This window comes from Macrobrachium rosenbergii, chromosome 40, assembly GCF_040412425.1.
Source record: "Macrobrachium rosenbergii isolate ZJJX-2024 chromosome 40, ASM4041242v1, whole genome shotgun sequence".
NCBI classification, from domain to species: Eukaryota; Metazoa; Arthropoda; class Malacostraca; order Decapoda; family Palaemonidae; genus Macrobrachium; species Macrobrachium rosenbergii.
The window spans coordinates 32,414,249-32,437,949 of record NC_089780.1 but is presented as its reverse complement, the minus strand read 5'-3'; the positions used below and the strand labels follow the sequence as shown (position 1 = coordinate 32,437,949).

Genomic DNA, 23,701 nt, shown 5'->3' with positions numbered 1-23,701 from the left:
ATAGGAGAAAACAATTAAGTTGCAAGATTTAAACAATGCAGTGGAGTGTGCTTTGTAAAACATTAAACAAGGGCTTAACCTACATGAGGGACCCTACATATTACTACTGGCCTGGATGAAATACAGTACCTACAACTAATCTGACAGATAGATATTTTTTTGAAAGCCAAGCCTATAACCCCATACTGGGCAAAAAAGCCAAATCTCAAAAAGAGTTTTGTATTAATTACTGTATTATCTGTACTTTTGTTATTTTCATAGGTAAAGCAATGAATTTTTTTAAAGTGAGAGCTGAACAAGCTTCCATTATGTTGGTAAACAGTAACATCAGCAATATTTTTTACACAAAAGACAAAAATGAGTCCCCTACCAACCAATTACAACACAGTAATCCACCTACTTATCACTCTGAACAATTCCCAGGCCATATTATGTACTTTATTAGTGATTCATAGCAGACTAAATGAAATACAATACTTTTTTCTTGCAGAAATTACTCTGATTCACTTGAAATGCAATTTCTACTCTTCACTTGATTCTGTGAGAGAGAGAGAGAGAGAGAGAGAGAGAGAGAGAGAGAGAGAGAGAGAGAGAGAGAGAGAGAGAGAGAGAGAGAGAGAGTACCCTGCCCTGCGTAATAGGATACTTGTGTATGGAAAAACCTTGGAGAACCATGGCATTTCACATAAAGGATCTCAACATTCATTCCTCTAGACTTACAATAGGCTTTGGGCATTTGTATAAGATACTTTTCTGTCTATCCAGAGCTCAGGTGCTTGCACCTGCCATCATTACCTATTCAGTAATACCAAAAAGTTCTATAAAAGTGAGCGACAGTCACTTGTCCCTCTTCAGTAGCTCTTGGGCAAGATGGAAGGCCATCCTCCTCCTCAGATGTTCATTGCCCAGTCCAAATCTATACCATCAATAAAGGGTGGCCTTGATGAGTTGCATCTCACTCATGAGACGAGTCATAGTTCCACGTGATCACCTCATGAAGCCAGAAAGAAAAGGTGTTCCTAGACCTCTCCTTCTTATGGTTGCCTGTACTAATGAAAAGTCTTTGATACCCTGGCCTCTGGGAATGGGTCCTTTTCAAATACTTCAAAGAGCATTTCGGACAAAGAAGCATCTTATCTTGGTCGCCACCAATGAAGGCCTATCAAAAACATGAAGTTTCCCTCTCTGATGGATGCCAGCACTGAATGCAATGTTTCAAGCTTGAAGTGAGTCTGTAGCACAAAATCATTAATGGAGAGAGGTTGATCACTGGTCTCCATCCTCCAGACAACTTACCTACCAAGGAGATATGGCTGTAAAACCCTGGAGATGGGCATTCTATGACTTCCACAGTATTTCTCTATCATAGTTTCCACCTCTGCTAAGAAAGCCTGAGACTTCTGTGACTCTGCAGGGTAAAGTTGGAACAGTATTGGTGTGCTTCAGAGAAACATCCTTGAATGGAAGCCTACCACTTGGCCCAATGGCTAGACAGCAATATCCTACTTGCAGCAGCAGAGGAAGGGGATCATCACCATCAATGACACCCTAACTTCCTAGCTACAGCTGAGGGAGGAGGACAATAGGGTTAGGAAGACTCCTTCCTTCTTAAAGGAATAAGATTGGACTAACTGTCTAGGTTTCAGAAGACCAGGCTTCTTCACAACCCCAGATATAGAAGGCTGTGCTGCACCCTAAGGTTTAGTTCTGGCTGCATTCGCCCCCAACGAGGGTTTGAATGACAGTGTGCAGTTGAGGAGGGAGTCTCAAGAATCTGATCTCTTCAGCTCAACCATTGGCTCCACATTACTCTTTGGAAATAGCAATGAGCCCAACATCAAACTGCTCCCAAGTAAGAGGCTACTTTATTGAGAAAACTGTAGAGAGAAGAGAGAGGCAACCATGTCTATCCTTTGAAGCACAAGGTTTGCCCACTGGTTGGCACACTAGTACGTGAGGAAGGTAAGGACCCTAACTCCAAGCACCAGCAACCTCTGGAAAATTGCCCTTGCATCATGAGCTGAGATACTGGTCACAGCAAAGTCAGTCACCGTGTTCAACCAAAGGTCGAGCCACAAGACAGCCTGAAGAGAAGCCATAGTGACCAACTCCATGGCATTCATCTCTGAGGCAGAGAATGAAAGACCCCCTCTAGGAGAGGTCATTCATCAGTCTGCCAACTGACATGTTCAATGCAGGGCGTAGCCTCCCAGTCCTCTGGCATTTAGTACCTCCTCTAAATTGAGAGCGGTGGGGGGCTCGATCTACTGGAAGCAGGGGAACTACCCAACCACTGATCAGGGCTTTTACCTTTTCCCAGACACCATGAGCTAGTTGTAACCAAGGCAACCTGACCAATGGTCTTACCTCAGAAGCATCCTATGGCAAACTCTGCAAACAAGAAAGTTGGCAGGTACAAAGCTGATGTTGCCTCCCTTAGAATATTATACTCATGAATTAAAGCAATATTCTTATGAAAGTGCTACTCATACTCTGACTACAAGGGTTCCAGAGGAAAGGAACTCTCAGATCTCCTGAGGCAAAGATGATGAAGTACCAGCTCTCTGCTCTCTTGCTTGTTTCCAGTCTTGTGACAAACCAGACAAGCCTCTTTTTAGAAGAGGCATTTGAGATCCAGCAATGTCACTGTTGGAATGACATTTAGACTTTGACCCTACTGCCTCTCTGCTCCTATTCTCTGCAGCAACCAAACTAGTACATGCACTCCTCAAACCTAACTGTGCACACAATAGATGGAAGAGGTCCATGATCTCACTCTCAAGTGAGAGTGCTTACTGTGCATGCGTTCGGTAGAACATGAATATGCCAAGAGAGAAGGTGGTGTTGGTTTTTTCCTGTGCACCTCCAAAGAGGTGCAAGCGGAAGAACCTACCTTACTGCTAAAGTGTACGCAGTCCTAGGACTTTGCATACACAGCATGAATAGGTTACACTTACCCATCCCTGTGTGTCTCCTTGGAGGCACCAGCAGAGTTATCTCAAGCTACCATGCACTTGCAGTCCCTAGACCATGCACAAACTAAGCATGTAAGATGTGAAGACTCATCCAGATGTGAGCCCAAGAACTCGGGAGGATGAGGCGGGAGCAGACCTCTCATCTAAGTAGGAAGGTGCAGAGGCATCAACCCTACCAAAGGTACAATGATTGTGCAACAATGATTTTGAACCTCAGCTCTCCTTCAAGAAAGACAAGCATGTACAAGGAGTCCACCTGGGCTTTTTGCACAAAGTCTTGGACCTCCTCTATGTCCACCTATGTAGTGGAAGAGGGTCTGAGGATGAGAAGGACAAAGACGAGCTTGACAACAACAAAGAAGAAGACAACAGGAAGAATGACAAGATAGTTTCTTCCTTTTCCTATTGTGGATCTTGCTGGTTGAGGCCAGAACCAAAGACAATGAAGCAACAACCAAGGGATCTGCCACTGGAAGTATTACTGCCATTCAAGGCAGTGTTGCCGAAACGTGGAAATGTGGCTTCTGGTGTGGAAGTTTTCATGCACAAGATGATCGGGTGCAGAAGTGGGGTCTTCATTTTAAGGTCTGCCACACCAAGTGTAGAAAAAACTTCCACACTCTTTTTAGGGGTTTATTGTGGTCATACATATTATTTTCTTATATGATTCATTGACCTATATTCTCAGCCATTTGCATATTTATATATACTGCACAATTATATAATAATGACTGAATAAAGAGCCATCAAAGAATGGTTGTTATGCCAAATCACGAAGCAGCAGAAGTCAATTGAGCGATGTCTTGATTGGCACATCACATGCAGACAACAACAGAGTAACAGCTTTAGGTTTCCATCTAATTAAGGTAATTTAAATCTATTTAAAACTGTTTTAATAAATGTAAAAAGTGATTGTGATTAACTTGATAAGGGAAGTTTATGGGAAATGATCTTTAGGATGTGAAGGAAAGCATATATCGCTTCATACACGTTAGATTTTACTGATGGTTGAATGAATTTAAAATTTAGGTGAGCGTGGAAGTCAGTGGTATGGAAATGTGGCAACATCACAATTTTTTAAAGTAAATGGTATTTTTCCTAACTATACAAACCCAAGGTCCTTTACATTAGGAATTACTTTCAGTGCAGCTGGAAATGGCCATTGAACTTTCGAACAAGGTGGTTAGGCAGTTAACTACCGTCCGGGAGGTGGGAGTACCACCTGCCCGGATGTATACATTCCAATTTGCCTTTTGGCCCAGGTTTCAAATTGAGGGGTGGCATGAGGTGGGCATGAAATGTGATGTAAAGGACCTTGAGTTTGTACAGTTAGGAAAAATACAATTTACTTTCAAAAATTGTGATTTGTTCCAACACAATATACAAACCGTCGGTCCTTTACATTTGGAAGACTCACTGGTTGGAGGGAGGACTCTGAGTGAGTCTCTATGAACTGACTGGAGTTCACCACACCTTGTCTTCCCTCCCTGGTCGATAGAGCGAGGAAGGGAAAACTGACTCTGACAAAATGATCGGGTTGTAAGAAACACAAAATCAATTGTCAGACCTCTGGGTCCCTTTGCATGAAAGAGGAATCGTCAGTTCATGCAGAGTAGGCTAGGAAGAACTTGGAGTCGGTGACATTAAAGCAATCACAAGCATTGGGTTTGTCTTATTGTCATGGTCTCCTTCCCCACCGCTTGCAAGGGAAGGAGTGGGGTTACTTCTATAAACCTAAACGGAAATAGAACGGAAGCTCCCATTGAGTGCTTACCTGCATCAACCGCCAGATCCAGCATGTAACGGCACGTCTGCTCCCTGCCCATGGGAAGAGAGCCGAGATGGGGAGAAGAAAGAGAGGCCAGTCACTCCACATTCATTCTCCCAATTACAACCATACATCTTAGGAGAGACGCAACCTGTTCTATTAGAGGAGCCGGGTAAGCTACACAACTTGTTGAGCAGCCACCATAGGACCCAAGGAAAAAGTGTCCAAGGACTTGTGAGCAACATCCTAAAGGTAGAAGGAAGTGAAAGTGGTGTCTGTTAGAACCACACACCTGCCTTCAAAACCTGAAGAACCGACATGTTCTTCCGGAATGCGAGGGACGGACCAATGCTGCAGACTTCGTGAGCTCTCAGACAAAGCGCACCAATGTCATCTTCTCCAGCAACAGAATACGCTCTCCTTATCGTCTCACGAAGCCAGAAAGAGATCGTGTTCTTGGACACTTCTTTCTTGGTCAAGCCAGTACTAATGAAGAGTCGTCAACACTCAGGCCAGAGACGTCGAGTCCTCTTCAGATAGTGCCGCAGCATTCTAACAGGACACAGTAGCATCTCGTCTGGTTCATTGCCTACAAAGTCCTCTAGGGAGGTCCTCTAGGGAGGGGATCGTGAAAGACACGAACTGTGCATCAGGGACAGAAGGATTCTGAGTCTTCACCACAAAATCCGGGATGAAATCGAGCGTAACTGATCCCCATCCCCTCAAGTGTTTAACATCAAAGGAAAGTCCGTGAAGTTCGCCAGGGCCAGCAAGAAGACGTTCTTGAGGGTCAGATCCCTGTCTGACGACTCTCGTAAAGGCTTGTATGGGGCACAAGTCAGGCTCCTTAGAACAAGTCACATCCCACACAGGGGACCTGAGATCCCTGGGTGGGCAAGACCTTTCGAAGCTTCTCATCAGTAGGGAAATCTCGAAAGAAGAGGAGAGATCTACTCCTTTCAGCTGCAAGACTAGGCCAAGTGTGGCACGGTAGCCTTTTATAGCTGAAACAGAGAGAAGCTTCTCTCGGCGAAGGAAGACAAGGAAGTCAATGACCTGCTGAACAATAGGTCCGACTGGAGAGATACCCTGTCCACGACACCAACCACAGAAGACGGACCACTTTCCTGGTATACCGCTGCGGAGGATCGTCTGAGGTACCCGGCCATCTCCGTTGCTGCACGACGTGAAAAGCCTCTCACTCGCAGGAGATGGTGGATAACCTCCAGCTGTGAAGACATAGGGACTGCACTGCCTGGTGATACTGCTCTACATGGGGTTGACACAGCAGGTTGGGCCAGGGGGGAATCTCTCTTAGCGCCTCGGAAAGGAGGGCCAGCAGGTTGGGATACCAAACAGCCTGCGGCCATTTGGGTGCCACCAGAATCATTCTGAGATTCGGAGTGATCATCACCTGGTTGATCACTCTGCGAATCAGACAGAACGGAGGAAATGCGTAGACGTCGAGGTTGTCCCATCGGTGCTGGAATGCATCCTCCACAGCAGCCCATGGGTCCAGAACGACAGAACAGAAGACCTGGAGTTTTCTTTTGTGCCGGGTGGCGAACAGATCGATGACTGGATGCCCCCACAGGTCGAATAGCCTTTCCGTGACTTCCGAGTGAAGGGACCATTCGGTTCCGATCACCTGATTCTGGCGGCTGAGCTTGTCTGCCACGACATTCCTCTTGCCTGGAATGTACCTAGCTGACAGCTCTACTAGGTGAGCCAGGGCCCACTTGTGCACCTGCATCGTCAACTGGTGGAGCAGGAGGGATACTAGACCCCCCTACTTGTTGATATATGCCACTACCGTGGTATTGTCGCTCATCTGTACCACGGAGTGTTCCATCACTAGACCCCAGAACTCTTGGAGAGCCAGGAAGGCTGCCTTGAGTTCCAGAATGTTGATGTGAAGGTGCTTGTCGTCTTGGTGCCACACTCCCGAAGTCACCAACTCCTCCAGGTGTGCGCCCCATCCCTCGGTCGATGTGTCTGAGAACAGCAGCGTGTCCGGAGGGGGAGTAAGTAGGGATACTCCAATCAAGAGGTTCCTTTCATCCATCCACCAGTGGAGGTCCTCTCTCACCTCCTCGGAAAGAGGGATGAGAAAGGGCTGGGAGTCTCGGGACTGGGACCAATACTCCTTTAGTCTCCATTGAACAGACCGCAGTTGAAGACTCCCATGAGGTACCAGCTTCTCCAGCAACGACAGGTGACCAATGACGACTTGCCATTGACAAGCCGGCTGTTCCTGTTGATACAAGAGTCCAAAGGAAAGACTTTCGCTGCTACCATGTCTATCAGCATGCCCAGGTACTTTATCCTCTGCTGGGGGGTGAGATCTAACTTCTCAAGATTCATCATCATGATCCCAGATTGCGGCAAAGCTTGAGGAGTCAATCCCTGTCCTGCAGCAACTGCAAGTGGGAGCTCGCCAGGACCAGCCAGTCGTTGAGATACCTCAGTAGACGTGTCCCATGCGAATGGGCCCAAGCTGACACAAGAGAGAAGACTCATGAACACCTGGGGACCGGTCAAGAGCCTGGAGCAGAGTGCCTGAATTGGAAGACTGTCCCCCCGAGGATAAAACGGAGGTATCTGCAAGAGAACGGATGAATGGGTATTTGGAAATACGCATCCTTCAAGTCCACCGTAAGCATGAAGTGGTTCACCCTGATGGAAGCGAGCACGGAACGCGCCGTCTCCATCGTGAACCAAGTCTGGAGAACGAATCAGTTCAGGGAGAGAGGTCTATGACCGGTCTCCAAACCACTGTGACTTTCTCTATGAGAAAGACATGACTGTAAAAGCCTGGGGACTGATCCAACACGACTTCCACGGCACCCTTGCTAAGCATGGCTTGCACTTCTTGCTGTAGTGCAGAGTCCTTCGGTGATCCTTGGGCGTAGGTGTGGAGACGGACCAGAGTGTTGGTGAGGGGTGGCGAGACTTGAAGGGTAGTAGATATCCCTCCCGAAGGACATCCACTATCCAGGTCTCGGCTCCGTATCGCTGCCATGTTGCCCAATGGCACAACAAGCAACCCCCCCACCTTCGGCAGCAGTTGGGGAGGAACGCCGCCCCTAGCGTTTCCCCGTTTCCCCTTCTTCTTCTCCCCCTTGCCCCTTTTACCAGATTGGAGAGTGGGCTGAAAGGGGCAGGAAGACCCACCCTTTCCAGAGGATGAAGAAGGCTGGGTGTTCCCATGGGATCCCTTCGAAGACTGGGACTTCTTAGGGGCCAAGGAAGAGCTAGCCTGACCCGAGGGCCTGGCCGCAGTGGAACACAAAGACCTGGAGGTCTTGGCTACTGCCTGGTGAACAAGGCAGTCACTGTCATCGCCCGATGCTTGTCCACCACAGCATCCACCAACTCTCTAGGGAAGAGAGGTAAACCCCAGCAATGATCCGTTCTGCAGGGTCACTGCCAACTCGGGCCCCACGGACCTGGCGAAGCGAGAAAGAACGGCGTCTCTCCTCTTCAGGACCAAGTTGGCCCACAGGTTTGCCATCTGGTGGGTGAGGTAGGAGATGGCTCTACCTCCAGACTGGCATAGTCTCCCGAAAGCGGAAGAAGCAGCCACTTTGGATACTGTGAATGACCACAGATCCAATCAGGAGACTGCCTGGAAAGCTGCCATGGCGTGGCTTCCAGGGTTGCAGCCTTTTGCTGAGAGAGGCAAATGCTCTCTGCAGCAAGTTGCTGCAACGAGAGACCTGGGCCCAGACGAACCAGGTCCCGGTCAACCTACTTAGGTGGCAATGACCTCTCTGATGGCGTATAGAAACGCTTCTGACGAGGCAGAGGAGGGGGAAGCAGCTTGTCCGAGCGGTTTGATCGTAGTGAATTGTCCTGCCCTGACACAAGACCACTCACCTGATCGAGGACTCCCTTGACAAGCATGGACCAAGGCAGCCCCACCGAAGCCTTGGGTTCTTTCTTGGGTCCCCAAAAGGATTCGAGGCATGAAGGATGATCCACAGAAGAGGCCTTGGTCCCTTCCCCGAGGTCGCTGTGCTGACAAATCAGCGCAATTACCTCAGAAAAATTCCTCTGTATCTCGGGGGTGTCCATGTCCTGGGGAAGGGGACCCTTGAATCCGTCCAGGGTGCGGTCCTCCCAATCTACTCTCCCTGCAGGAAGGAGAACCTGCACCACGCAGGTGTACGACCTGGCCGAACCGAGGAACGAGCCAGGAAGTAGAGGGGACAGGCAAGGAGGATCGGGCGTTCCCACTGGTCTTGCTGGCAGAACCAACAGGAGCAGCGGGCCGGGAGCAGTCACCAACCCATGGTGGTGTCGGGAAGACTGATCAAGGGACCTCTTCTCTACTTCACCTGGTGTCCGGACCTGAGGGACCAGTGCACCTTCCTGGGAACCTTGCTTGGCACTCGAAGAAGTGCCAGCAGGAAGAGTCGGAGCACCTGCATGCCTGGACTCTTTCTCCTGTCCTGTGCCCGAGTCGGTACGGAGAGAGGTATCTCTAGTACTAGACCAGGGTACTCAGGTCTCCTTGGAGACACAGGTACTCGGTGGGGCTTGCGAACGAGCATCCGACACAGTCCCGCTGGCCTTAGAAGCAGGCTTCTTCGGCGCAGCGGGGGCAGTGCAACCCACGGTCTGCATACCCTTGGCTCCCGATATGACTGACCCGGGGGTCAACGTATCGGTTCCCTAGTCTATGGACCGGGAGGAGCCAACAAGAGATCCTAATGCCTTTCCTGTGGAAGGAGGCAGTCCCTTTGAAGTCTCGGAGCGAGACTTCTTGTGGAGGGGAAGAGGCAGGCTTCTTCTTCTTTGGCTGGCGAGCCTCAGAAGAAGAAGAGGAAGAAGTGGTAGCAGACGACGAGGACGACGAAGACAAAGATGACACCTTCCTAGATCTCTTCTTCAACTTCTTCGTCATCTTCTTCAGGATGGCAGTCAGGTCCCCCATCCATGAGGGAGTATCAGAAGACACAGGTGCAGCCAGGGGGACAGGGAAGCGGGTGCAACCCAGGTTGCAGAGACGGTGCTCGGGCCAGCAGCTACCGGGGCAGGTGGAGCAGCGTGGGAGCCAGGAAAGCCAATAGATGATGTGTAGGTCGAATGCATGGGTGGTGCATGTGAAGCCACGCCGGGCCGAGAGTCAGGGTAGCCAGGAGCCAGGGCTGGGGTCAGGAATGAGAGTGGGTTGGCAATGGAAGCAGGCATGGATATGTATGGCACCAAAGAAGTCACCATCCTTGAGGGGCCAACGCCAGGGATAACGGGGCCAGGAAACCAGGAGGCAGTGGCACGGAATGTAGCATGGCAGGAGCAGCCGACACCTGGGTGCTCAGGTGTGAGGCCACTGTCACAGGCAGCTTCCCAAACGATGACATGGTGACGGTCGTGGTGGTGGAGGTGGTGGCTGTGTGGGTTGTCACTGGAGCACCTGACAGATGGGATACCAGACCCTCCAGTGACGGAACGCCAGGCAGACCCAGGTGCAGCCAGGCAGAGGCAAGATCGGGTACCAGGCTACCAAGAGACGCTTCCACCGCCAAGCCTGAGGAAAGAGTCAGGTCAAACACAGAAGCCTCCACTCGCTCCATGGGAAAAAATTCGCCCCTGGAGCGAGTAGAGGCCCCAGAGAGGATGTCCTGAACGTCCGCTCCCTGGCAGCCTTCCACACCTGACGAAATGCATGAGGAAAGGGAGGGGGAGTCCTCAACCGAGGGAGAAGCAGCAAGAAGGGGAAGCTTGCCAGGAGGGAGAAACGATCCCGATGGGTCAGAAACCACAGGATGATGCCTTGGTGGGTTTCCTACAGTATTGTCTCCTCCCCTCAAACTTTGTCCACTGCTTGGCAGACCAGGAGCAGCACTCTACACAAGGAGAAGCGTGTGAACACACACATCCTCTGCAAGTGGAGCAGACGGCATATGGGTACATATCCACGCTAGAGCGAAAGGTGTTATGTTTCTTTCCTCCCACCCCAGGACACACACGCTGGGGGAAGGAGGACTTATGAGATTTACCCACATTCATAACAAAGAACAACAAGAAAGATCCCACCAGGAAAAACAGCTCAAAGGCAGTCAGGGCAGAGAGCGAGAAACACACGTCTGCAGCGCACGACGGCTGAAAGCAAATTGTCATACAGTATTTACATCTGGGCAGGTGGTACTCCCACCTCCCATACGGTAGTTAACTGCCTAGCCACCTTGTTTGAAAGTTCAACGGCCACTTTCAGCACAGCTGAAAGTAATTCCTAATGTAAAGGACCAACAATTTGTATATCATGTTGGAACAAACTGACATTTCAAGGATCCACCTCCTTTACAGAAGATGAGTCTGGGGCAGCTACAGACACAACAGGAGAGGAAGGCTCGAGTAATAGCTCCTTCTTCTGCTCTACCAGGTTGTCTAGAAATGCTGTGAAGGATGGGCTGCCAAGGATGTTTAGCATAAGCCATATCTTTTGCATGTACTGTATTCCACAGATGAATTCTTCTTGGTACTTGAAGCACCACAATCAGAATACAGTCATACCCCGAATTTATACAAGGTTAGGTTCCAGAACCCCTTGCGCAGGGTGAATTTTCGCGTAAGTTTGGCACAGTCTCTAAAAATGCTAATAAATGCTCATTTCTAAAGTTTAAACACTAAATATGACCCTAATCATACTCCCAAATTATTAAGTTAACTTTTAAATGAAATCAAAGTTATTGTAATTTCATTTAAAACTTAGTCTAATACATTACCCTTAAAAAATAAATAAATGGTTGACATAAAAATTGAGTCTCCCCTTCCAACCGATCTATTTTTAGAAGCATCTCAACTCTTTTTAATGACTTCTTTATTCTGCGTCTCTTTCTCTTTGTTCTGAAATGCTTTTTCATGAACAAACAGTGCAGTTTTATTTTGACTAATACAACTCTTAGTTATTGTGTCTCTTTGTTTTAGAACATGTTTGCAACACTAAGCGCATTTACACTTCAAAGACGATACAGGTCAGATTAGATCAATTTAAACTATCTACTGTACAGGTAAAGACGTACAGAGAATTAATAAGTTGTAAAAATGTGTGAGCGCTAACTATGAAGAGAGAGAGAGAGAGAGAGAGAGAGAGAGAGAAGAAGGGATGTCCTTACTTAAGAGAATGAAATTATTTATCAATTATTTTGGAGACTGAGAGAATAACACACGAGAGAGAGAGAGAGAGAGAGAGAGAGAGAGAGAGAGAGAGAGAGAGAGAGAGAGAGAGAGAGAGAGAGAGAGAGAGGAGAGAGGGATGTCCTTACTTAAGAGAGTGAAATTATTTATCAATTGGAGACTGAGAAAATAACACATGAGAGAGAGAGAGAGAGAGAGAAAGAAAGAGAGAGAGAGAGAGAGAGAGAGAGAGAGAGAGAGAGAGAGAGAAAGATTTTGGAGACTGAGAGAATTATTCATTAGATATCAAAAGATGGAATTTCAGAGATTAAACTAACTTTTAAATGAAATTAAAGTTACTGTATTTTCATTTAAAAGTTAGCTTAATACATTAACCTTAAAAAGAAGTAAATGGTTGACTTAAGAATATAGAGAGTGTGTGACTGTCTCCCTCATTCCACCGATCTATTTTTTAGAAGTCTTCTCAAACTTGTTTTTAAAACTTCTTTATTCTGTCTCTTTCTCTAAGTTCTTAAATGCTCAATGTCTCTATGTTTTAGAACATTCCCCTTCATGTACAGTTTGACATGATACAGGTAAAATTAGACCTAAATTTAAAATTATCTACTATATAGTTACAGACATACAGAGAAACAGTTTGTAATATGTTATTATTAGCTTGAAAAGAGAGAGAGAGAGATTAGAGAGAAGAGAGAGAGAACATACCTGTTAATATAATTGATAAATTGTATTTTTAGAGAGATGGGAAATTACAAAAACATTTGATAACTGATCAGGAAAGCACCCTTTTCTTCCTGTCATGTTAAATGACATGTCTGATGTTCCTCTTACATATTGATAAAAATTCACAGATAATCCTCTATTTTTTCTCTCATCTGTAAAGAGAGAGAGAGAGAGAGAAAGAAATTATTACTTTTAATAATATTTAGTGATATTTAATTTACATAAAAGCTTGAAAACTAAATTAAAAAATTAAACATAAACACTTTTGCAGGGTTTCTCAGTGTTATTTGTTATGTGTCTGTGGAAAACTCGTGTAGGACCATCAGTTAGGTTCAATGAAAAATTTGTGTGTCTGCAAATTCTCTGCAACCCGAATCAGCAAGTTCCCTATTACTGTACTGTATGTAGGCAAAGCAGATGGTGAAAGAGAAGCTCTCTAAACAGCCATGTCATTCTCTTATCAGCTCTAATACTATCACTCTGAGAAGGAAAAGCACTACTAGGCAGTGGGATAAGAATGAAATAAGGCAGGAGAAAGGAGCTGGCAGGGCACATGCTCCTTCTTTCTTCCTCCACTTGGGCTAACAAACTTCTCACACTGCAGAGAAGACAAACTGACATACTTTAAACAGTGGGAGGAACAGATAACAGGCTTCTCCCTACAAAATAAATGCTTATGAGGGTCTACCACTGAGAGAGATGCCACAAGGATGCCCATGCCCCTTGCAACATTGTTGATCATGTTTTTCCTTCAAACTGGTGAAGAGAACAAGAAGACAAATATGCAATCCAAATGGATGCAAATAAAAGCAACAAAGGATAGCAAGCTACAAATCCAATTTTTCAATGATCACATGGAGGTAAACTGAAAAAAATGTCTCTTATCTGGCAACCAAAGAAAGAGGGAGTAATGACGTAAGTTCACACTAATAGTTATACTCTTAAAGGCTAGTGGCGATAGGTTTTGGTTATTTTTAAGTAATACCTCCTCATGGCTGTACGGAATGGTTCTGCGAATACGAAAGTCATTAGGGAGCCATATGTTCAAGAACGGACTGGCTAAGGAAATCCATTATAAAAGGAGCCATACTAACCTAACGTACCCTAACCTAACCTAACCTAGTAGGCCATGTTACTTAGCATGGGGGCTCCGGTCCCTACTAATGGAAACCACTTTTTACCAAAAGTTCCTCTATAACACTGCACATGCGCGATAGCATTCCAGGATAGGCAGCATGCAAAAACATAACCAGTCCTGAGGTTAATTGTAGGCTAATTACAGACGACCGACAAAAAATAACAGCAAATTCTTGATATGTAACCAAAATACTATAGGAAAAGTAAATTTTAAAGGAAATAGGCTACCCGACACAGAGCTAATGCTTAGTTCTACAAAGGTTTGTATCTCTGTAGGAACAAACATCACAATTTTTGAACATTAGGAATTACTTTCAGCGTAGGCTGGAAATGGCCATTAAACTTTTGAGCAAGGTGGTTAGGCAGTAACTGCCACCAGGTAGGTGGGAATACTGTACCCACCTGCTCAAATGTAAACATTCCATTTTGCTTTTAGGTCCAGGTTCAGATTGAGGGGTGGCATGAGGCGGGCATAATATGTAATGTAAAGGACCTCAGGTTGGTATGCTGTAGTTAGGAAAAATGCAATTTACTTTCAAAAATTGTGATTTGTTCCAACACAATATACAAACCGTCAGTCCTTTACATTAGGAAGACTCACTGGTCGGAGGGAGGAATCTGAGTGAGCCTCCTGAACTGACTGGAGTTCTGTACACCTGGGCTACTCCTCCTGGTCGAAAGAGCGAGGAGTACTGTGCCTCTGATGTATTGATCGGAGTGTAGGAACTGCAAGATCAAATGTCAGATACTGGACCTTTTCGCATGAGTGAAGAAAACGTTAACTCTTACGAAATAGGCTGGAAGGATCTAGAGTCGGAGGCAGTAAGGAAAACCCGAGATAAGGTTTCCCTTATTGCCAATCTCTCCTTCCTCCCCTTGCTAGAAGGAAGGAGCGGAATTGCATCTAAGATTTTAGAAGAAAAATAGAATGGGTGCTCGATGTGTAGTCTTACCACATCAGACGCAAGATCCAGCAAGTACTGGTTTGAGTCCTGTTCTCATCCTGAAGGAGGTGAAGTAGGAGGACTGGAAAGGAGGAAGAGAGGCCAGTCACTCTCGGTATCCTTCTCACTTCCAGAACCAACACTTTAGGCGAGATGCTACTCGTCCTCTTGAAGGAGCCGGGTAAGACAACACAACTTGTTGAGCAGCCACCACAGGGCCAAGGGAAAAAGGGTTCCATGGCCTGTGCCTCCAGGAAGAAGACAAGAGTGTGGTCTATGAGACCACGTCTTTGCTTCCAGACCGACAGAAACTTCCGGAATGCGAAGGATGGACCAAGCCATTGACTTCGTGAGCTCTCGGGTGGAAAGTACCGGTATTCTCGTTGCCAGCTGCCAAGTACCTCCTTCGATCACTTCACGAAGTCAGGAGGAAGATGTGTCCTTAGACACTTCTTCCTTGGGAGAGATAGTACTAGTGAAAATGTTGACGACATCCAGGTTAGGAATATTTAGCCTTTTTGGAAAGTACCACAGCTCCCTAATAGGACAAAGTAACGAATGATCTGGATCATCAATACAAAGTCCAAGGAGGAGGGGAACAAGAAGGACTCTAACCCGACAATAGATGTTGACGGATTCAAAGTCCAGCCATGACATCCAAGGAGTCGAGGTATTGATCCCTATCCCTGTTCTTCCATCTACGCCAAGGCCGGAGCAAGATGAGAGATGGTCCTAAGAGGGCACATCTCTATCTGACGACTCTCGTAAGGGCGCATGCAGAGCATGGGACAGGAACCCTAAACGAGAGTCACATGCCACCCAGGGAACAGTTCCCTGGGACAGCACGACTGAAGAAGCCTCTCGTCCGTAGCTAAGTCTCGACTGAGGAGAAGAAGGCTACTTCAGATAGAAGACTAGGTCGCAAGGGCCTACGTTCTTCACAAATGAAAGGGAGAGAAGCAACCCTCGGCGGAGATGAGGAAGTCCAGACTTGAAGAGCGACTTTGACCCGAGAAGTTCCGTCAACAACAACCCCCAGTGAAGACGGATCCAGTCCCTGGAACAGTGTTGCAGAGGACTCCAAGAGATATCCAGCTATATCAGTTGCCACTCAGCAAGAAAGCCTGTGCTTGCAAGGAAAGGTGGAAGGTCTCCCAGTCCTGGACACAGGGATGTACTGCCTGAAGAACCGCTTCTTGTGTAGCTGCTACAGGAGGCTGGGTCAAGCAGAACTCTTCTCGATGCCTCAGCTATCAGGTTGGGCGAAAGACGAAGGCTTCAAGCATTTGTCTGTAACTCGGGGTGAGCAATGCTTGTGAACCCCTAGCAAAACAGACAAATACGGAGGGAAAAACGTAGATATCAAGTTTTCCCCCAAAAAAGACAGCATGCCTCACCTTAGTGGCCCCTGGTCTGGTATGAAGGAGCGAGAAAAACTACCAACTTGTTGTGCTGGGAGGCCACAGAAAGAACGTAGGGATTTTTCAGCCAAGCAGTCTCTTCATGAATCTTCATGAAAAAAAGAGTGAGCAGCACTTTGCATCCCGATCACTCAAACCAGAGGCCAAGCTCGCCTACCAATACATCCCCACTGGCAATGCATCTGATTAATTCAGCTGTAAAGTGTGCTATAGAACACTCGAGTACCTGCAAATGTCGACAGATGAAACAGGAGGAAAAAACCATTACCTCTTGTTTGTTGACAAATACCACTACAGTGGTTTTGTTGTTCAACGAAAACACTAAGTGTCGTAAAACTCATCCTGAATTCTCAGACGGCCAAAAGGCTGCCCTGAGCCCAGGATGGTGATGAGGAGCTACTAACTGTTTCGGTCACACACCTTCAATCAAGCATTATCCTAACTCTTTCCTCATACTTCGAAGAGGAAAGAAGGATGGAGGAATGGAAGCAGACCTCTATTCTCCACCATAGTCAGGCTTCTGCAAGATGATAGGATACCAAGACAATTAGCTCTATCCGGGCTGGCATTTCTCGAATCGGGAGCATGGGAGAGGAAGCGGGATGGAAGTTCGATGAAAAGAATTGCCGAGACCCTAAGAGATACTTCTCCCGAAGGAATCCATTCCCAGGTCTTGGCAATGTCGCTGCCAGCTCCAGAGACTCGATAAGTATCATTTCATCCAGGCATCAGCAGTAGGAGAACTTCTTCCCGGTCGATACTTCTTCCTCTCTTCCCTTCTTCCCTCCTCCCTATGGAAAAGAGAGTGGAGAGAAACACAGTTATGCAAACTTTCCTGGGAGGGAAGAAGAGGGCTATGTGTTCCGCAATCTCCTTCCGAAGCCTGGGACTTCTTGGGAGTTGAAGGGGGCTGGCTCGAGCTCAAGGTCGAGTCGAGGTGACTAAGACCCCAAGGTCTTGGCCATTGTCCAAAGGGCAAGGCAGTGCCCTGGTATGAACCTTGATTACCGAGGTATCTGGCAAATCTCTGCAAGAGAAAGGCAGAACCAAGTAAAGGTTCGTTCCTAAAGGTCAAGCCAACTCATGACTTACGAAACTGGAGATCCATTGGGACAAAGTCCTTCTTCTTAGCACCAGAATTGCCCACAGAACTGCAGTTGGCAAGACCCTCTGAGACAAGAAGAATTTGTATTCTGTCGAGGCAGGGGAGAAGCTTGGTGTCTCGAACTGAATAAACTCCTCCAAAGAAGAGAATTCATCTGGTCAAGAATGTTCTCATAAGCCAGGACCACGGCAGTCCCCGACACTCTCGGCCCCTCAGGAACTGCAAGGGTTGCGAGTGATGAAGATTATTCATTGGGGGAGCCACATTCCTGTCCCGGGGATCCTAGTGCCGAATTCGTTGGCGCGAAGTTCTCTAAAAAATGAGGGCGATCACAATTTGAAGAGGAAGACCCTCTCTGTTTCCAAGTGTGAAACTCCTGTACCTCTCCCCTTGGAGGGAGACCTTGACAGATCCCATGAAACCCTCCTCGGCCACCTGGTTGTACTACGAGAGAATCGCAGGACTGGCACCCAAAGCACGCCAGGCAGTCGAACTCCGAAGATAAATTCGTCGGAGCTCTCTCTGTCTGTCTCACACCTCTCAGAGCAACTGAGAGGAAAAGAGAACAGGTGAGGAGAAAGAGTACCCCTACCTGTCCTGCCAGTAAGACCAGCAGGAGAGGCGGACCGTGAGCGATAATCAACCAAAGGAGATTACTGCCGCATGGGGGAAGAAGAGCGCTTGTGCTGTGGCAAAGCGCTTTCCTGGGAAGAGCAGCAAGTTCACTCGAACAGAGCCGAGAACCCGATTCAGGAAAACCGAATGGGGCCGAGCCGAGACGCACCGAACTGAGCTGATCACACAAACGCAATCCGACTGGGTGGTATGTGGTGGACTGGGAGGCAGGCGGGGCAAGCCAGTCTCACAAGCGCGACCAGAGGCTGTGCCTGGCAGTCTCCTGGTAAGCCAAGCGAGCCGAAACTTCGTGTTCACCTTTCGGCAAAACCGAGGGCAGGGCGGAACTTCGTCTGCCATGAACTAATGCTAGTTTCCCAAACTCTAAACTCCTTTGAGGCCGAGGCCCTTATGAGAAGAAGGTTCAAATCAATTTTGTGTCTGCTATCCTGCATGCTCGAACCCCAGGGTTCAAGAACACGAGGATGAAACCTGGCCAAGCAACTAAGTGGCTGGCTGGCCGGGTAGTCTCGAGACACCTGGCGTCCGGCACCCAGACACCTGGCATCTCGGCACCCAGACACCTTGGTGTCTCAAACTTTCTCGTCAGGAGAGTACTTGTGATTCATATAATTCAAGCAACCCAACAAGACTCCCAAAAACTGGGAGTGGCTGCTTTCGGTTTGTCTAAGAAATCTTCCTCCCTTTGCCAGAGGATGGAACCAGTCTTAGAACCTGAAAACTTCCAAGACTGTTATGCAACCTGCCTCGGCCAGATCCAGCTGTAATCCGCTCTGATGTAGTGAATCAGAAATTTTTCGTAAACAAATTTTCAGGAATTTTTATTTTTTTGTATGATTTTTAAGGAAAAAGTGCCCAAGGACTTGTTGCTAATGAGGTCAAGGAGGTGAAAGGTCTGTTCCACTTCAAACTGTCATTTTTTCTTCAAAATGCGATTCGGACCAATGCTCCTTGAGCTCTCTCGAACCGTAGGTGTTGTCTTCTCCTTTCTAATTAATTTCTTGACTGATCGCTTCCCAAGAGTAACCAATGGTGTTCTTGGAACTTCTTTCTTGGTCAGGCCAGGCTAGGTGCCACTCAGGCCTTCTTCAGATAGCGCTGCAGCACCTAACAGGACACAGTAGCATCTCGTCTGGATCATTACCTACAAAGTCCTCTAGGGAGGATCGTGAAGGACTCGAACCGTGCGTCAGGGACTGAAGGGTTCTGAGTCTTCGCTACGAAATCCGGGATGAAATCGAGCGTAACTGATCCCCATCCCCTCAGTGTTTAACATCAAAGGAAAGTCCATGAAGCTCGCCAACTCTCTTCGCCGATGCCAGGGCAAGCAAGAAAACGGTCTTGAGGGTCAGATCCTGTCTGACGACTCTCTTAAAGGCTCGTCAGGAGTGCACGAGTCAGGCTCCTTAATACAAGAGTCACATCCCACGCAGGGGGCCTGAGATCCCTGGGTGGGCAAGACCGTTCAAGCTTCTCATCAGTAGAGAAATCTCTTGAGAAAGAGGAGGAGATGTCTACTCCTTTCAGCCAAAGACTAAGCCGAGTGCGGCGCGGTAGCCTTTCACAGCTGAAACGGAGAGAAGCTTCTCTCGGTGAAGGAAGACGAGGAAGTCCGCGACCTGCTGAACAGAAGCTCCGACTGGAGACATACCCCTTCAACGACACCAACCACAGAAGACGGACCACTTTCCCTGGTATACCGCTGCGGAGGATCTTCTGAGGTATCCTGCCATCTCTGTTGCTGCGCGCAGCGCGAAAAGCCTCTCGCTCGCAAGAGATGGTGGATAACCTCCAGCCGTGAAGACACAGGGAATGCACTGCCAGGTGGAACCGCTGCGTGAGGTTGACGCAAAGGTTGGGCCAGGGGAACTCTCTCGGCGCCTCGGAGAGGAGAGCTAGCAGGTCCGGTACCAACTGGCCTGGGGCCATTTGGGTGCCACCAGAGTCATTCTGAGATTCGGGTGATCATCACTCGGCTGATCACACGCGAATCAGACAGAATGGGGAAAGGCGTATATTTACGAGATTGTCCCACAGGTGTTGGAACGCGTCCTCCGCAGCGGCCCATGGGTCGGCATGACAGAACAGAAGACCTGGAGTTTTCTGTTGTGCGGGTGGCGAACAGATCGATGGCTGGACGCCCCACAGGTCAAACAGCCTTTCCGCTACTTCCTGATGGAGGGACCATTCGGTCCCTACCACCTGGCGCTGGCGGCTGAGCTTGTCTGCCACGACATTCCTCTTGCCTGGAATGTACCTGGCTGACAGCTCTACCGAGTGAGCCACGCCCACTCGTGCACCTGCATCGTCAACTGATGAAGCTGGTGGGACACCAGTCCCCTGCTTGTTGACATATGCCACTACCGTGGGTATTGTCGCTCATCAGTACCACGGAGTGTCCCATCACTCGATCCCGGAACTCCTGGAGGGCCAGGAAGGCTGCCTTGAGCTCCAGGATGTTGATGTGAAGGTGCTTGTCGTCTCGGTGCCACACTCCCGAAGTCAGCAACTCCTCCAGGTGTGCGCCCATCCCTCAGTCGATGCGTCCGAGAACAGAAGCATGTCCGGAGAGGGGGAGTATGCAGGGATACTCCTATTAAGAGGTTCCTGTCGTCTAACCACCAGTGAAGGTCCTTTCTCACTTCCTCGGAAAGAGGAATGAGGAAGGACTGGGGGTCTCGGGACTGGGACCAATGCTCCTTTAGTCTCCACTGGAGAGACCGCAGGTGAAGACGCCCGTGAGGTACTAGCTTCTCCAAAGACGACAGGTGACCGATGACGACTTGCCATTGCCAAGCTGGTTGCTCCTGTCAAGACAGGAACAACTGTGCTGCCTGCCTGAACTTGCTGATACGAGAGTCCGAGGGAAAGACTTTCGCTGCCACCGTGTCTATCAGCATGCCCAGGTACTTTGTCCTCTGCTTGGGTGTGAGATCTGACTTCTCCAGATTTACCATGATCCCTAGATCCTGGCAAAACTCGAGGAGACGATCCCTGTCCTGTAGCAACAGCGAGCGAGAGCTCGCCAGGACTAGCCAGTCGTCGAGATACCTCAGTAGACGTATCCCGTGCGAGTGGGCCCAAGCTGACATGAGAGAGAACACTCTTGTGAACACCTGGGGAGCGGTCGAGAGCCCGAAGCAAAGTGCCCTGAATTGGAAGACCGACTCCCCGAGGACGAAGCGGAGGTACTTGCGCGAGGACGGATGGATGGGTATCTGGAAATACGCATCCTTCAAGTCCACCGTAAGCATGAAGTCGTTCTCCCTGATGGAGGCCAGCACAGTTTGCACTGTTTCCATCGTGAACCGAGTCTGGCGAAGGAAACGGTTCAAGGGAGAGAGGTCTATGACCGGTCTCCATCCCCCTGATGCCTTCTCTACGAGAAAGATGCGGCTGTAAAAGCCTGGAGACTGGTCCGACACGACTTCTACAGCACTCTTGCTCAGCATGGCTTGCACTTCTTGCTGTAGTGCGATGTCCTTCGACGAACCTGGAAGACAAGTTTGGAGATGGACCGGAGAGAAGGTGAGGGGAGGCCGAGACTCGAAGGGTAGTAGATATCCCTCCCGAAGGACATCCACTATCCAGGTCTCGGCTCCGTGTCGCTGCCACGTTGCCCAATGGCTCGACAGGCAACCCCACCTTCGGCAGCTTTTGGGGAACGCGCGCCTAAGCGTTTCCCCTTCTTCTTCTTACCCTTGCCCCCTTTACCAGCATGGAAAGGGGGCTGAAAAGGGCGGGAGTGACCCCCTTCTCGAGGAAGAAGAAGGCTGGGTGTTTCCTCGGGACCCCTTCAAGACTGGGACTTCTTAGGGGCCGAGGAAGTGCCAGCCTGGCCCAAACCTGGCTGCAGTGGGGAACGAGAAGACCCGGAGGTCTTAACCACTGCCTGGTGGACAAGCCGGTCGCTTTCATCGGCACGGGCGTTTGTCCACACCACTGGCGTCCACCAACTCTCTAGGGAAGAGAGAGGAGGAACCCAGCAACGGTCCATTCCGTGCAGGCGATAGCTGACTCGGGACCTACAGACCTGGCAAAGCGAGAGAGAACAGCGTCTCTCCGCTTTAGCACAAGGTTTGCCCACAGGTTTGCAGTCTGGTGGGCAAGGTAGGAAATGGCCCTACCTCCAGACTGGCACAGTCTCCCAAAGGCGGAGTCCTCCCCAGGTACGATAGCGCCTGAGGAAGCAGCTACCTTCGATACTGTGAATGACCACAGATCGAGCCAGGAGACTGCTTGGAAGGCCGCCATGGCGGTGGCTTCCAGGGTTGCAGCTTCTTGCTGAGAGAGAGAAATGTTCTCTGCAGACAATTGCTGCAACGACAGACCCGGATCCAAACGAGTCAGGTCCGGGTCAACCTGTTTAGTCAGCAACGCCCCTTCCGCTGGTGCGTAGAAACGCTTCTGACGAGGCAGAAGGGGGGGAAGAAGCTTGTCCGAGCGACTCGATCGAAGCGAGCTGTCCTGCCCAGACACAAGACCGTTCACCTGATCGAGAACTCCCTCGGCAAGCGTGGACCACGGCAGCCCCACCGAAGCCTTGGGTTCCTTCTTGGGTCCCCAGAAGGATTCGAGGCGCGACGGACAATCCACAGATTCAGGCCGTGGTCCCTTCCTCGAGGTCATTGTGCTGACGAATCAGCGAGATAACCTCTGCAAAAGTCCTCTGTATTTCGGGGGTGTCCGCATCCTGGGGCAGAGGACCTTCGAGTCCTTCCAGGGTGTGGTCCTCTCGAACTACTCTCCCTGCAGGAGGGAGAACCTCGGCAGACCCCCGAGGACCTTCCTGAACTACGCGGGCGTAAGACCTGGTCGAGCCAAGGACCGAGCCAGGTGCATACCCCACGCAGTTGAACTCTGAGGAGAACAATCCCCAGAGTTCCTCCTCTCCGACTCACGCCCCTGGAGGAGAAACCAAGGGGCAGAGGGGACAGGCGAGGAAGATCGGGCGCTCCCACTGCCTTTACTGGCAGAACCAGCAGAGGCAGCGGGCCGAGAGCGGTCACCAACCCGCGGTGATGACGAGCCCCAGGTCGAGGGAGACCGCTTCAGCCCAGGTGAAACGATCTCCCGAGGAGAGCGGAGCGGCTCGCGAGTGGAGCCGCGCATCCGCCTCCCGAGCCAGGCTGGCGCAGGAGCGTGGCCGGGGACTGGGAGGAGTCGAACACGCGGCTGGCTGGCGTGAGCTTGCGCTGTCCTCTGGGCGCGCCCCAGACTTCTTTGAGGCCGGGCCTCTCGGAAAGACTGAGCAGGGGACTTCTTCCCTACTCTCCCTTGCATTCGGCCCTGGCTGGGCTGAAGCACTGTCCCGGGAACCTGACCTGGCACTGGAAGGAGTGCCAGCAGGAAGAGGCAGAGCACCTGCATGCCCCGGATCTTTCTCTCGTCCCACGCCCTGGTCCGTACGGCGAGAAGTGTCCACCGTATCAGACTGGGGTACCCGAGTCTCCTTGGGACCCGGGTACTCGGAGCAACTCGCTAACGAGTGTCCAACGCGGACTCGCTGGCCTTAGAAGCAGGAGGTTTCGTAGGCGCAGCGGGGAGTGTGCCGACCTTGGTCTGCATGCCCTTGGCTCCCGGTGCCCCTGGCCCGGAGGCCGGGCAGCGAATGCTTGTTCCCTGATCCGAGGATCGGGAAGAGCCAACGAGATCCCACTGCCTTCCTGTGGAAGGAGGCAGACCCTTAGAAATCTCGGTGCGGGTTTCTTGCTGGGGAGAGACAGACTTCTTCTTCTTCGGCCCTGAGCCTCGGAAGGAGAAGAGGAAGAAGCAGCAGACGATCGATGATGAAGATGAAGATGAAGTTGATGACGACACCTTCCTAGACCTCTTCTTCTTCTTCTTCA

General features: G+C 49.5%; 1 protein-coding gene across 5 annotated transcripts in view; it reads right to left on the bottom strand.

Annotated features, from left to right (window-relative positions):
- Window positions 1-23,701, bottom strand: part of LOC136826317 (putative glutathione-specific gamma-glutamylcyclotransferase 2) — a 110,566-nt gene that overhangs the window by 75,714 nt on the left and 11,151 nt on the right. The window lies entirely within an intron of this gene.